This window comes from Anarrhichthys ocellatus, unplaced genomic scaffold (genome assembly GCF_004355925.1).
Source record: "Anarrhichthys ocellatus isolate YVR2014 unplaced genomic scaffold, GSC_Weel_1.0 scaffold1, whole genome shotgun sequence".
NCBI classification, from domain to species: Eukaryota; Metazoa; Chordata; class Actinopteri; order Perciformes; family Anarhichadidae; genus Anarrhichthys; species Anarrhichthys ocellatus.
In genome coordinates this window covers 17,630,463-17,642,530 of record NW_022280031.1, presented here as the reverse complement: position 1 = coordinate 17,642,530, position 12,068 = coordinate 17,630,463, and positions in this window count along the sequence as shown.

Here is a 12,068-nt window from a genome sequence, read left to right as displayed (position 1 = left end):
GGTGGGGGGGGGGGGGGGGGGGGGGGGGGGGGGGGGGGGGGGGTGTCGAAGGTCGGTGATCTGCAGCTGAATAGACTGTTCCAGCTCAAATGAAGAACAGGACTCTATTGTGTCCTGGAAGTGGATCCTCAGAAGACCTTTGACCTGTCAAGGACTTAAGATCATTAGCTGGTGACCCTCCTCCCATCCCCTCAACACCTAACTCACCCTTTCACCCCCAAATCTGACAACTCTCCTCCCCAATCACAGCCCCCCGAGACCCTGAGGCCGGCTTAAGTCCCGACAGAGAAGTGGCTCAGGATGGAGACTGTGTCCACACCAGATGAGTTAATCATGCAAATCCAATAATGCGATTCTAATGAGACTCATTTCCTACTAGGAAAAGTCATCTTGTTCTTTGTGATGCAGGAAAAATGCAAACGCAAAATCGTAGAGCCAGTCCTTGTTAAAGAAGACCGAACATGTGCTTTCGTCATATTTTATAATGAGTAACTTATAATCATTTATCAAAATATAAACATTAACAATGAAAAACACTGCAGCCAGCTTTTCCTGGAACAATACAGATCCTCAACACAGCTTTGTTGGCGGAAGGAGATTATCCACTGGTTGATTTTGATTAACTGGTAATCACTTCATCATCAGCTGGGTATTATTAGTGTATTTTTAATTAATGTCTTAAAAACACAATAGTGATGCCAGAAATTCAGGAAAGACTCACCAACATGTGGCCATTTTCAACAAAGAAGACGGCTGCAGTTTGTTTGAATAAATGATGATATTGCTTCACTTCTTAATATTGATTTGCAGCATTGATTTCTTGTTTATTGGCAGCAATGTTGATTTATTGCATCCAGACTAAAACAGTGTCTTTTCCACCTAAAAACAGCATTTACCAGGCTGGCCATAGCAGCTATTTGAGTCCCTACGTGTGGACGGCATCTGATTTGTTCAAAGTTGGTCTCGTGTCGTGCTCATTGACAGATGTTTCCCTGGTTGAATCAACACCCTCCAATACAAAACAGAACAGTCTATGTACTGTTACATCTTGACAGTAAGGAACACAGTGCAAAATGTGTCCATTCAGGGCATCAAATAGAGACGCTCTGTCACGGCATCTGATACCGTCGCACAAGGCAGCCTTGAAGCTTGGTTTGTACTCACAGTGTGAGATGTGCGTGTCAGAAAATAACGCAATCACAACTTGGGCTTCGTGTGCGAAGGCTCCACTTTTTTCAGACAAAAAAAGATTTTACAAAAACGGCCAATTTGTTTTTAAATGCTTTAGAAAGCTGAGATCTTGAAAATCTACATTTGAGTAAATATTTCCAGACAAATCAAAATCGTTGTTTCTTTATGATGCTATTAATACTTGACTTCTTTCTTTACAGGGCTTGTAAAAAGTAAATAAGTCCATGAATATGAGTTTACAATTCCTCCTCGGCATGGAGGTGGTTTGTTTATGGCGTTCTGCCGGTTACACTCGTGATCTTGCTTCTTCACAGTATATTTTGTTCGTACACCTTCTGGCGATTCAGAGAATAATGCAACAAACAGCGTGTCGAGCATCTACTGTATGTCTTCATCTGCGGAGAAAAGTATAAACAAAGCTTTACCGTCGGTTTGAGACGCACTGGGCTTTCAAGTAACAACGTAAGAGACCTCTGTTGGTGTCTCGTTGGCTTTCTGTTGTTTGTTGTGTCCAGGAGGCAACCTCCGGTTCTGCCGAGTGAAGCCGATGCGGAAGTGTCTTGAAACCTGCGTTCTCTCTACTGACCAGCAGGGGGCGACTCCTCTGGTTGTATAGAAGTCTATGAGAAAATGACTCTACTTCTCTCTTGATTTATTACCTCAGTAAACATTGTAAACATGAGTTTATGGTCTCAATCTCTAGTTTCAAGTCTTCTTCAATACAGCATGATGTTCATTTCATAAATGATGCTCCATTTAGAGTCAAACAGACCATAGGTATGCTTTAGGGCGGGGCTACACTGTGATTGACAGGTTGCTGCAGCTACCAGAGACGTATACAGCGTCTCTACATCACTCCTCCACATTCTAAGTATGGTAACTTCTGTTCATCGGTTGCAAAAAAACAACATGGCGACGGCCGTAATCCAAGACGTCAGACTCAAGGCTTCATAACATCAGTCCACACACCAATGGATGACGTCAGGATGATTACGCTCACTTGTGTGACAACGTAAAGTTTCACTCTCACTTCACAAACAGCTGATTGCTTCCTGTATGTGTTTTAAGTTACATTTAAACTTTAGAAATGTAGAGATTTGAACCCAAACCATGATGTGTTGTTTTCCGCAACCTAACGTCAGTATGTGAGGAGTTTGGATGAGAACGCGTTGTGATATCAGACGCAAATACTGAAGTGACAATCTAATAGCATCCAGTCCGACTATCAGGCTGTAAAGCAGTGAAAAGTGTGAATAAACTCTGCGTCGGTTCCTCTTGGCTTATAATTTATATACAGCCCTCTAAATCTGAAGTGGTTATCATGCTGATCCTCTGGGATCCTTATGTAGAGGTAAGAGGTAGGAAGACTCTTGGAATGAAAAGAGTAATTTACACAGAAGAAGAAATATGGTTTTCTCACCCTGTCCTCCTCTATCACACACACACACACACACACACACACACAGACGCACAGACACACACCTCTCTTGAATCCACACTCACTCTTTTGTAAGTAAAAGTTATGTGTGCATCTGTCGCCTCCATTTCTCTTGCTGTCAAACAGAAGGATCCCACTGTGCATGTGTGTGATGATATACACACACACACACACACACACACACCTGTTGTCGGTGCAACGGATCATAAAACTCACGGATCGGATCACAGATCGGATCAGCACTAAAGGAAAAAGGAAGCAGATGTAACTTTCAGAGATCCCCGATCACGTTTTCTTGCCGCTGACACTAGATTTCTGATCATTGATGATCCATATTGGCAGATGCAGATCTCTTTGTTGATTGATTACAGCAGTTGGTCAACAAGGATCCAGACTATATATTTTTTTGCTACCCTCCAGAAAGTCATTTTAACCTCACTGAAGTCAGTAAACCATAAACAATTCTAAATGTTATCTTTATACTTTGTTAAAGTAATTTATAGTGTTTTTTTCTTCATAAAAATACACGATTCAAATGATTAGGAAATATAAGATTGTATTTTTGTGGATTAAAACAAATCTACATCTCTAATGTCTATTTATACTCATGTGAAAACATCTTCAAACAACTGGATTTACTTAAGTTTCACACCAACACTTCATTTTACGAGATTAAAACTTTATTTCACTCTGTGATGGTTAACGTTAAACGTGCGTGCCGAACCGTGAGGGGCGACCAGTACGGATCACGGATCGACAGTGGTCGCTACACCACCAGTCCCACACACCAGTTCAACCTGAACCTCCTCTGTCCTCTGTTTGTGTTGCACAAATCACAGCCTGACAAACAGACAGATCTGTCCATCTGAATATCTATCTAAATATCTATCCATCTGAATATCTGTCTGTTTGTCTGCCTGTCTATCAATCCATCCATCTATTTATCTGTCCATCCATCCGTCTAAATGTCATGAAAGCATGTTTTTGTGTGTCTGTGTGTCTGTGTGTGTCTGTGTGTGTGTGAGTGAGAGTTGCAGCTGTGCGGCCATCATTCATTTCAGCGGCCGTTGAAGATTTTACTTTCAGAAGATGAACAAGAGCCATTTGTTGTTTGCCATATGGCAGGATGCTAACAGCAGGATGCTAACAGCAAGATGCTATCACAGGTAAGCTAATGTCAGGGCGCTAACGGTGGCGGGCTAACGGTGGCGGGCTAACGGCGGCGGGCTAAGGGCGGCGGGCTAAGGGCGGCGGGCTAGCGGCAGCCTCGGCAAATGGACATTTTGCGAAGAGGCCGACTGAAAACAGCTGTTTTTCTGCTTAGTTTGGTCTTGATTTTTATCATTTTTATTAAGTTAATGTTTCAAAAGTGAACCCATGGCTTATATTCAGATGAACTGTAAGTGAGTCTTTTGTGTGTCATTATTCTGTCGTTACTTTTTTCAATCAAAGAACCAGATATTTTCTAACACACTTGTTAATCATTTGAACTGATGAGTGAACAAGGAGAGTTTCTTTAAATCACATAACATACGATACTAGCATGAATGTTAGTGATAATTCAACTTTAAATACACTACCACAAACAACTAAATGTGACTTTCAAGGCACAATGTGTGCAGTATTTACTTAAAATCAGAGCAATTGTAAGTAGCTGCAGTCCACAGTAAACAAGCTGCATTTTAAAAGATGTAATAAGCATTTAGAAATATGAATCGAATATGACGGGTCCCGCTCCGTCCTGCAGCTCCCAAATGGTCCTAAATAAGACAAGTGACAGTTTAAAAAAGCAAGTTCAGTAAAGAAAGACGCACACAGAACAGGACTGCTGTTAAAGTAAAAGTTCTCTGTCTCTGCGTGTCCATCTGTCCGCCATTCTTGCTGTCAGAGATATCTACATACCATACGTGTGTGTGTGTGTGTGTGAAAGGGGATGCCACACTAAAGGAGTGTGGGTTAGAAGTACACACACACACAGGAGATTATACAAACTGGATTCAAAATGGCAGTGATGGTGAGGGTCAGCAGAATATGTATTGTGGTCATTACAGCTGCCAGCAGCATAACACGAATAAATACAACTCAGTTCTTATTTTTATGTCATGTTGTGGTTTTTCCTACTTTTTTTTGGGGGGGGGGGTGAACGGGGGAGTCTCAGATTTTTTTAAACAATCAGAAGTGAACCTTTAGTTACAAACAATTGAGAACCTCTAAAAACTTCAGAGGCGAGATTAGAAGATAAAAAGAAAGATTCATTTTTTCAGGCTTTTTTTAACAGTGATTTTCAGTGATGTTCAAAAAGGATTCCAGTTTAAAGTGTAACAAATGTTAACAAAGTCTTAGTAAAAGATCCGTAATACAGTCTGAGCTGTTCTGACATATAAAATAACATTAATAGTAAAGTAATAATTGTTTTTCAATAATAAGGACATTGTTGTGTGTTGTTGCCGACGTGTAAAACCTCATTCTGCAGAGTCACTCCAGCTGACCGGTAACACATTTCTGCTGGAATGCAGTGAGGAAGAGGAAGAGGAAGAGGAAGAGGAAGAGGAGGAGGAAGGGTCAGTGTGGTCGAGTGTCGTTTGACATTCAACATGCACCTTTCATCTTCGAGTGGAGACAAGAGAAGATAAACTGGCTGATTGGGAGGCGTGTTGAATACACACACACACACACGCACACACACACACACACACACACACACACACACACACACACACACACACACACACACACTCACTTTAAAGATGGGAGGGAGCAAATAATTGGAGGAATTTATTGAGGTTTAAGGGCCGATGTTTTAAAAAAAAGCCCTTCAGACAAACGACACAATGGTCTTTGTTGGTGAACGATCGTTCAAGACGCAGACATCGACGATAAGAGCGCAATCAGTATTTAATTTGATCTATACCAACAGTAGAATTACTGTACTGTGAGCTGCATGCGGTAACGTCATCACAATGACAATCAAGTTGCACAGATATGCTGATTAATTCATGTGTGATGAAGAGTTCTCAGACATTCCTTTCAGATAAGGTCGACTGTAGGGGAGGAATGCGACTGACAGAAACCAGCTGTTTGATTACCTGTGAAACCTGGTTTCTTGTGTGTGTGTGTGTGTGTGTGTGTAAATGTGTTGTCGGAATAAGTGCTGGATAGGAATTAGGTTTTCTGCTTGCGTCTCTAAAATCATTAAGTGAGAACAGAGAAAGTATCCGGAGTACATTTTATTATATTTTATTTCACATTAAAAGTTAGTAGCTCGTACACTAAAATTAATAACTTTAGTCATCTTTCTTATTTCCGGTATCACCCATCAGCTGCAAAATACGGTTATTTAACTAAGAAATCAATTTTGAATTAGTAAATTGTCTTAAATTTGAGATTAGATTTGAAAACTTGTGGGGGAACTTGTGAGGAAAATGTGAAGAATCAAATATGAACATATAGCTAAACAAAGATGACAGTGATAGCAGAGCATGTGATATTAAAATCATGGGCATTAATCTGCTGCTGTAACAGCCTCTTCAGGCTGCAGGGATTCGCTAACCGTTTGGCCACACGAGCGTTAGCGACGTCCGACCTGATGTTGGGCGATACGGTTCAGCTCCCAGACTGCATCTACATGAAGCCCTCTGAACGCTCTTCCAGGAGGCTTGGTTGGACGGGGTTGAGGTCAGGACTCTTCAACACCCAACTGAGTAAAACATCTCTAAATGGACCATTCTTTGAGCGCGGGAGCACCGTCATGTTGAAACAGGGAAGCACCCAGACCAAAAGTAAACAACAACATGTAGACATATTATGTATTCAATATTTAGAGGGTTGTGGTCTGGTTAGACTCCAGAGTTTTTTACTAAATGGACATCATGCTGTGTTGAAGAAGACTTGAAACTAGAGATAGAGACCATAACCTCATGTTCACAATGTTTACTGAGGTAATAAATCAAGAGAGAAGTAGAGTCATTTTCTCATAGACTTCTATACAATCGGACTTCTTTTTGCAACCAGAGGAGTCGGGAGATCTAAAAAATGCATCGGCAGTTAGCAGCTAACATGCAGCAACTGAGAAGGGCAGCGAATTGGGGAGACAACACTCACACACAAACATGCGTTATTCGTCATACTAGACGTCGGCGCCATTTTTGATTCAGCAATGCCAGCGTCTTATCTGAAATCTGAAATCACACATTGAAATCACACTGCATAATGCTTTTACGTGCTTTTTTTTTTGGTTCACTGTGAAAAAGCAACAGCAGTTTTGGGCATACTCTGTGGGGGAGGGCCGTTAATACTCACACTACCCACGACCTGCCCATCCGTTAGTGTGCACTCACCCAGCCCACTGTCGACTTCCTCACACTGGAAGCCCACTCTCACTTCTGCATTTGAGTTCCCATCAGCACATCACTTGTCACAATACAAGAGAGTGTGTGCGTGTAGGTGTGATGTGGTGTGGGGTCTCTGTCGGGGTCTTCCTGTTTTCACGAAAGACTCTTGCGATTTCTTCTTAGTCTAAAAGAAGACAACTGTCATTTCACTACAAAGGACCGGAGGCGGAATCAAAAAGTGTTTCACACATTTAACAACCCTGCAGAAGCAAACGCAGAGAGACAGAAAATAAATACCCCAAAAAAAACAAGCAAACTATTAACAAGTCAAAGAGTCTTCACTAAGATGCATGTGCATGCACACATAAGCTGTTTCCATGAACGTAAATGTATGCGTATCGCATTAGAAAGGCTGAATGGAAACAGCAAAAACGTCCTAAAAAAGTTTTTACGATCACTTGAAGTAGTTTTTGTCTTTGTTTAGAAAGAGTTGAGGTGCTAATTGAGATACGGAAATGCCTTTCTTCACCTTCTAAAGTCGTGAACATTTAAATCACATGACAAAACTTGCCTCATTTATTTGAGAAGGTGGTCCGTTCACTTCTAACCAGTTGATGGAATTGAGCCCAATTTCTATTTCTTTTTTTGCAACACTGCAAAAGTTTACTTAAAATTCGCATGACAATTAAATGGAAACACAACTAATGACAATGTCGATATGCGAATTGTCAGCAGGTGTAACGTTTACATCTTAGTTTATAAGAAGTGGACGTAGTCATCGTGACGTCACCCGTTGATTTGTGCTCGGCCGTTTTGAAGCCTCCAGTCCGGCGATTTTGCCGTCGCCATATTGTTTCTTTTGCAAGAGATGAACAGAAGTTACCATATTTGGAATGTGGAGGAGTGACTCAGAGACGCTGTTTACGTCTCTGGTAAGCGACCTGTCAATCACAGTAAGCCCCGCCCTAAAGCATACCCTGCTTTATGGTCTGTTTGACTCTAAATGGACCATCATTTACTAAATGTCGCCTCTGCTAGCTTTCAGACACTTTTTGCCGCCTGGTATTAGCATGCTAACGCTTTGTAATTTATGCTAAACACAAAGTACAAGTGACGCTGATGGGGTGTCATAAGTTTTGCAGGTATTTAATCATAAATCAAAGTATTGGAATTTTGACCTGATGATTGCACCAGATGGAAAGTGGTTTATGAACAAAGTCTTCTCTGCTTGACTCAGTGTCGGCAGAGAGTGATCATAAAGATGCTTTAAAAATGAATCGTAACATTTCACAAGGAGTCGGCAAGTCAGCAAGATTCGTTTGAAACGTTTAAATACTGTTTTTGGACTAAAGGCTGAGAGCACTTTCACTGCACAAACTTCACTTTATTTACATGTCTTATAGGTCTGTTTATCTGTTACTTATGTTAAGCTGGTCTCATTCAGCATTTGTAGCTATACGTACAAAAAACAATGCGCTGTTAATCATAGATATCCTACGAAATCATTTTGTATCTAATCCACGTAATCATTAACGAGGAAGTAAAAATACCGCAAAAACCCACACAGGGAGGTGGATGGGTCCAACAAACACTGATCTTCAAGGCAGGAGACCGCTGTTCTTTTTCTCTGAGAAACAAGAAGTCAACGCTGATTTATTTGTCACTTAAGTATCAGCTCTTCCGTGGTCATTTTAACCCAAACTACAATCTTTTCCGAAACCTAATCGAGTAGTTTTGTTGCCTAAACCTAACGAAGTTGTTTCCCCTGAAGATGGAAGTTTATTTTTTATGCGTTTAACGAGCGAGCGGAAATTGACACGTGTTGCTGGATTTTTTTAGGAAAACGCACAAAACAATTAGCTTTTTGTAAGATATGAAACGAACAGTTGTATAAGGAAATGTTGCTTATGTAAGACAGATCAATAAGAAAGATCAACCTCAATGATTTAATTAATTAATGTTTTCTTCTAGCACCTTTCATGTGAAAGTGATTTTTTTCAGTAAGTTAATGTTGCAGTAAGGGATATGGGCAACATTGTTGGCTGTTCACACAAACTAAAGATAAGATTGAAAATATGAATGAGATTTAAACAATAAAAAAGCTGTATATATGCATTGTATCAGTCATTGTGCAAACTGTCTGTGCAGCATGTTGAGGACGACCACTTAGAACAGAACAGAAGCTATTGAAAGCTGAGAAACTGTCAGATTCAGGACAATCAGTTAAAGGAGCCTCTAATTACAGAAACAATTTGATGCATTTCACCCCTAGTCACATTGGATTGTTTTACTGAAGCGGTGATGTGGCTGCTCTCGTCCCCTCGGGTGTGACTGATAGCCTGTAACGTTCGGGGGTTTTGAGTCAAGTTAAAACAAAAGGTCTACAGTTGAGTGGTTGTTGCTTCAGGGTGGAGATAGAGGATGTGATACCAGGGGGGGACACCCCCTCCCCCTCCCCCGGCACCGAAAACCCAAATCATCTTACAAAACCTACAGAGTTATCGTATTTTAATGGCAACTTTTGTACATTTTAGTTGTTAACATATATAAATCACAACTTGAAGGTCCACATTACGTCCAAAGGTGAACAATTTAAATGCAGTGGGCCACCATTCATTATGCAGAGGAGGCTAAACGGACACACTGTGCACTCAAGCGTACTAACAAATTGGTACGTTTTTCAGTATTGTGTAATATATTATTGGCATGTTTAGCATATGATGAATCATCATGCTGGTTCCAAATCAGCTCTTAAGATACTACAAAACTATGACTGTAGTATCTTTAATGTGTTTCTGTGTGGAGAAACGGTGATGACGTCTCTAAAGAGGAGTTTACAGTGAGGAAAAATACTTCCCAAACCAGCAGCTAATCCCACTTAGCAGCGCTTTACTACCCTCAATCATTTTTCCCCTCTGCCTTTGCTTTTCTGGATCTCCCTGGAAGAACCCCCGTGGCACTAATACAGCGCTCCCATTGAGATGAATGAAGAGCCTTGGGGTTTGTGCTGCAGAGCTATTGTTGGTGTTAAGGGGCCATTAGCTGCTAGTGCTAATCAGATGTGTTCGGAGAGGAGCTATAGCTGCCAAAGGAACGCTATACCTTCCTGTTTTTTCTGACTCCAGTATCTCTTGTTGCAGAAACAATTTTGCTGGCATGTTTTCCCAGTTTTCCGCTTCCTGAAGCGCACTAAGTGTTAGACATCGAGGCCGTCTGTGTGCAGATAAACACAGCTCAAAACCAAATGGAGAACACATGTGGTAGTCCATCGCTCAATACTTTCTGACTTCTCTACTCTGACTGTAGCTCTCAGGCTCATGCCCATTGATTGCTATTGAAGACACACAGATATATAGGCTAGGATAAACAAATAATTAGCTCAAAGTAAAGGATAAATAGTTGACCTAGTTAGCTAGAGGTTAGCTCAAAGTAATGGATAAATCATTTAAATAGTTAAGCTATATGAACTTCTTTATCTGAACAGATTCAACAAAGCTCTCACCTCAAGCTTAGCCAGGGGGAGAGGTGGGTAACTTTCCAAACTTAAATTAAGTCATGAGGTTTATGCAAGAGGAAGGCTAAATGAGACCAGTTTAACCCGACAATGGAAGACCAGTCTAAGGCCACGACTTGTCTGAAACTAAGTGCATATACAACTGGCCAATGGGAGTTGTAGCTTTTAGCAAAAATGTGACTCGAACAGGAGGAAATAGTGCCTTTTGTTTGGGACTATTTCCAGCAGCGGATTAATTACCTCTAATTTGACCGCACCGTGAGCTGTAATGCAATGTAATCCGAAAGCTCTCTCCCTGGATCTTCCCGCCCACTTTTGTTATTTATTGTGTCTTTGAAGTGATGATTCAACCCGAAGGGTTTCATGCATTCATCCAAGTGTTGAACTGTTCCAACACACAGTCACCTGACATCGTCTCCTCTTTACTTTCTTCTGTCCTGAGCTGTGTGGTGATGATTCATGTCAGTGAGTCAGATGTTTATTCATGAACTGCAGGAATTCCCCCCCAAGAAAACACTGATCTCTCTCTTTCTCTTGTTTGTCCTCTCAGGTGTTACATACATCTTTAACCCCTGATATCTGGGTTTCATTCTCCTTCTTTGCTTTAATTTCATTGTGCGACATTTATTAGTATAACATACCAACACGGCATGTTTGGGATTTAGGTTTATTATTTAGGATCCTCTGGAATCAATTAATCAGGAAAACTTGAAGGTAACCAAAACACTGCCAATCCTCCATTTTCCTAAAAGCACAGACCAACCAGTTCGCTGTCGTCCGTGACCTTTTCTACCCGGTCACCTGCTGTCTGTGGCCAATCAGGGAGGATCTTTGGAATTAGTGCCACTTTAACCCAGGTGGCATCAATCTCCCTTCATTTGGAGCCAATTGGTGGTAAAAATGCATCTTGACAAAAGATATTAATCAAATGTACCCTCTGAAGAGGCATGAAAACAATAATTAAAAAATGCTAATGAAGTAGAGAAACTAGTAAATGTTTCCTTCTTTAGAACTGACGAACATTACAGATGTTAAAATGACCCCAAAGACCTTTTAAAGGGGAAGCGCACTCCTTCAAGGGTCAGGCAGGTCAGGACTTTACTGTGCAGAAATACTAAACATGTGAACAAGCATTTCTGAAACATCACAAGTTTATAACTCATGTTTTAAAGTTTGTGAACAATTATAAAAAGTGTGCACACACAGTGTGGCAACAGAAGTACGGAGGAGTTCAATAGCTTGTCAAGCTCTTAAAGGACTTTTTTATCATTTACTTCTTTATTTCTATTAATATTCCTTTTTTGAGTACATGTGTAAAATGTATACATGTATGAATATATATGTATTGGCATGATGTGCGAGTATGTATGTGTATGTAGGTGGTTATGCAAAGATAGATGTATATATGTATGTATATCTGTGTATATGTGCATGTAAAGGTACATAATGATTAGACAGGTACTCACTAACAGCCAAACTATTAGTACTGTCATTATTTTCATCATGCACCTTTATTCATTTCTTTTGCAATTTTCTTTTTGAGGCCATATGTCAGGGACTGTTCTATTGTGTTAAAAATGTAAAAAATATAAAG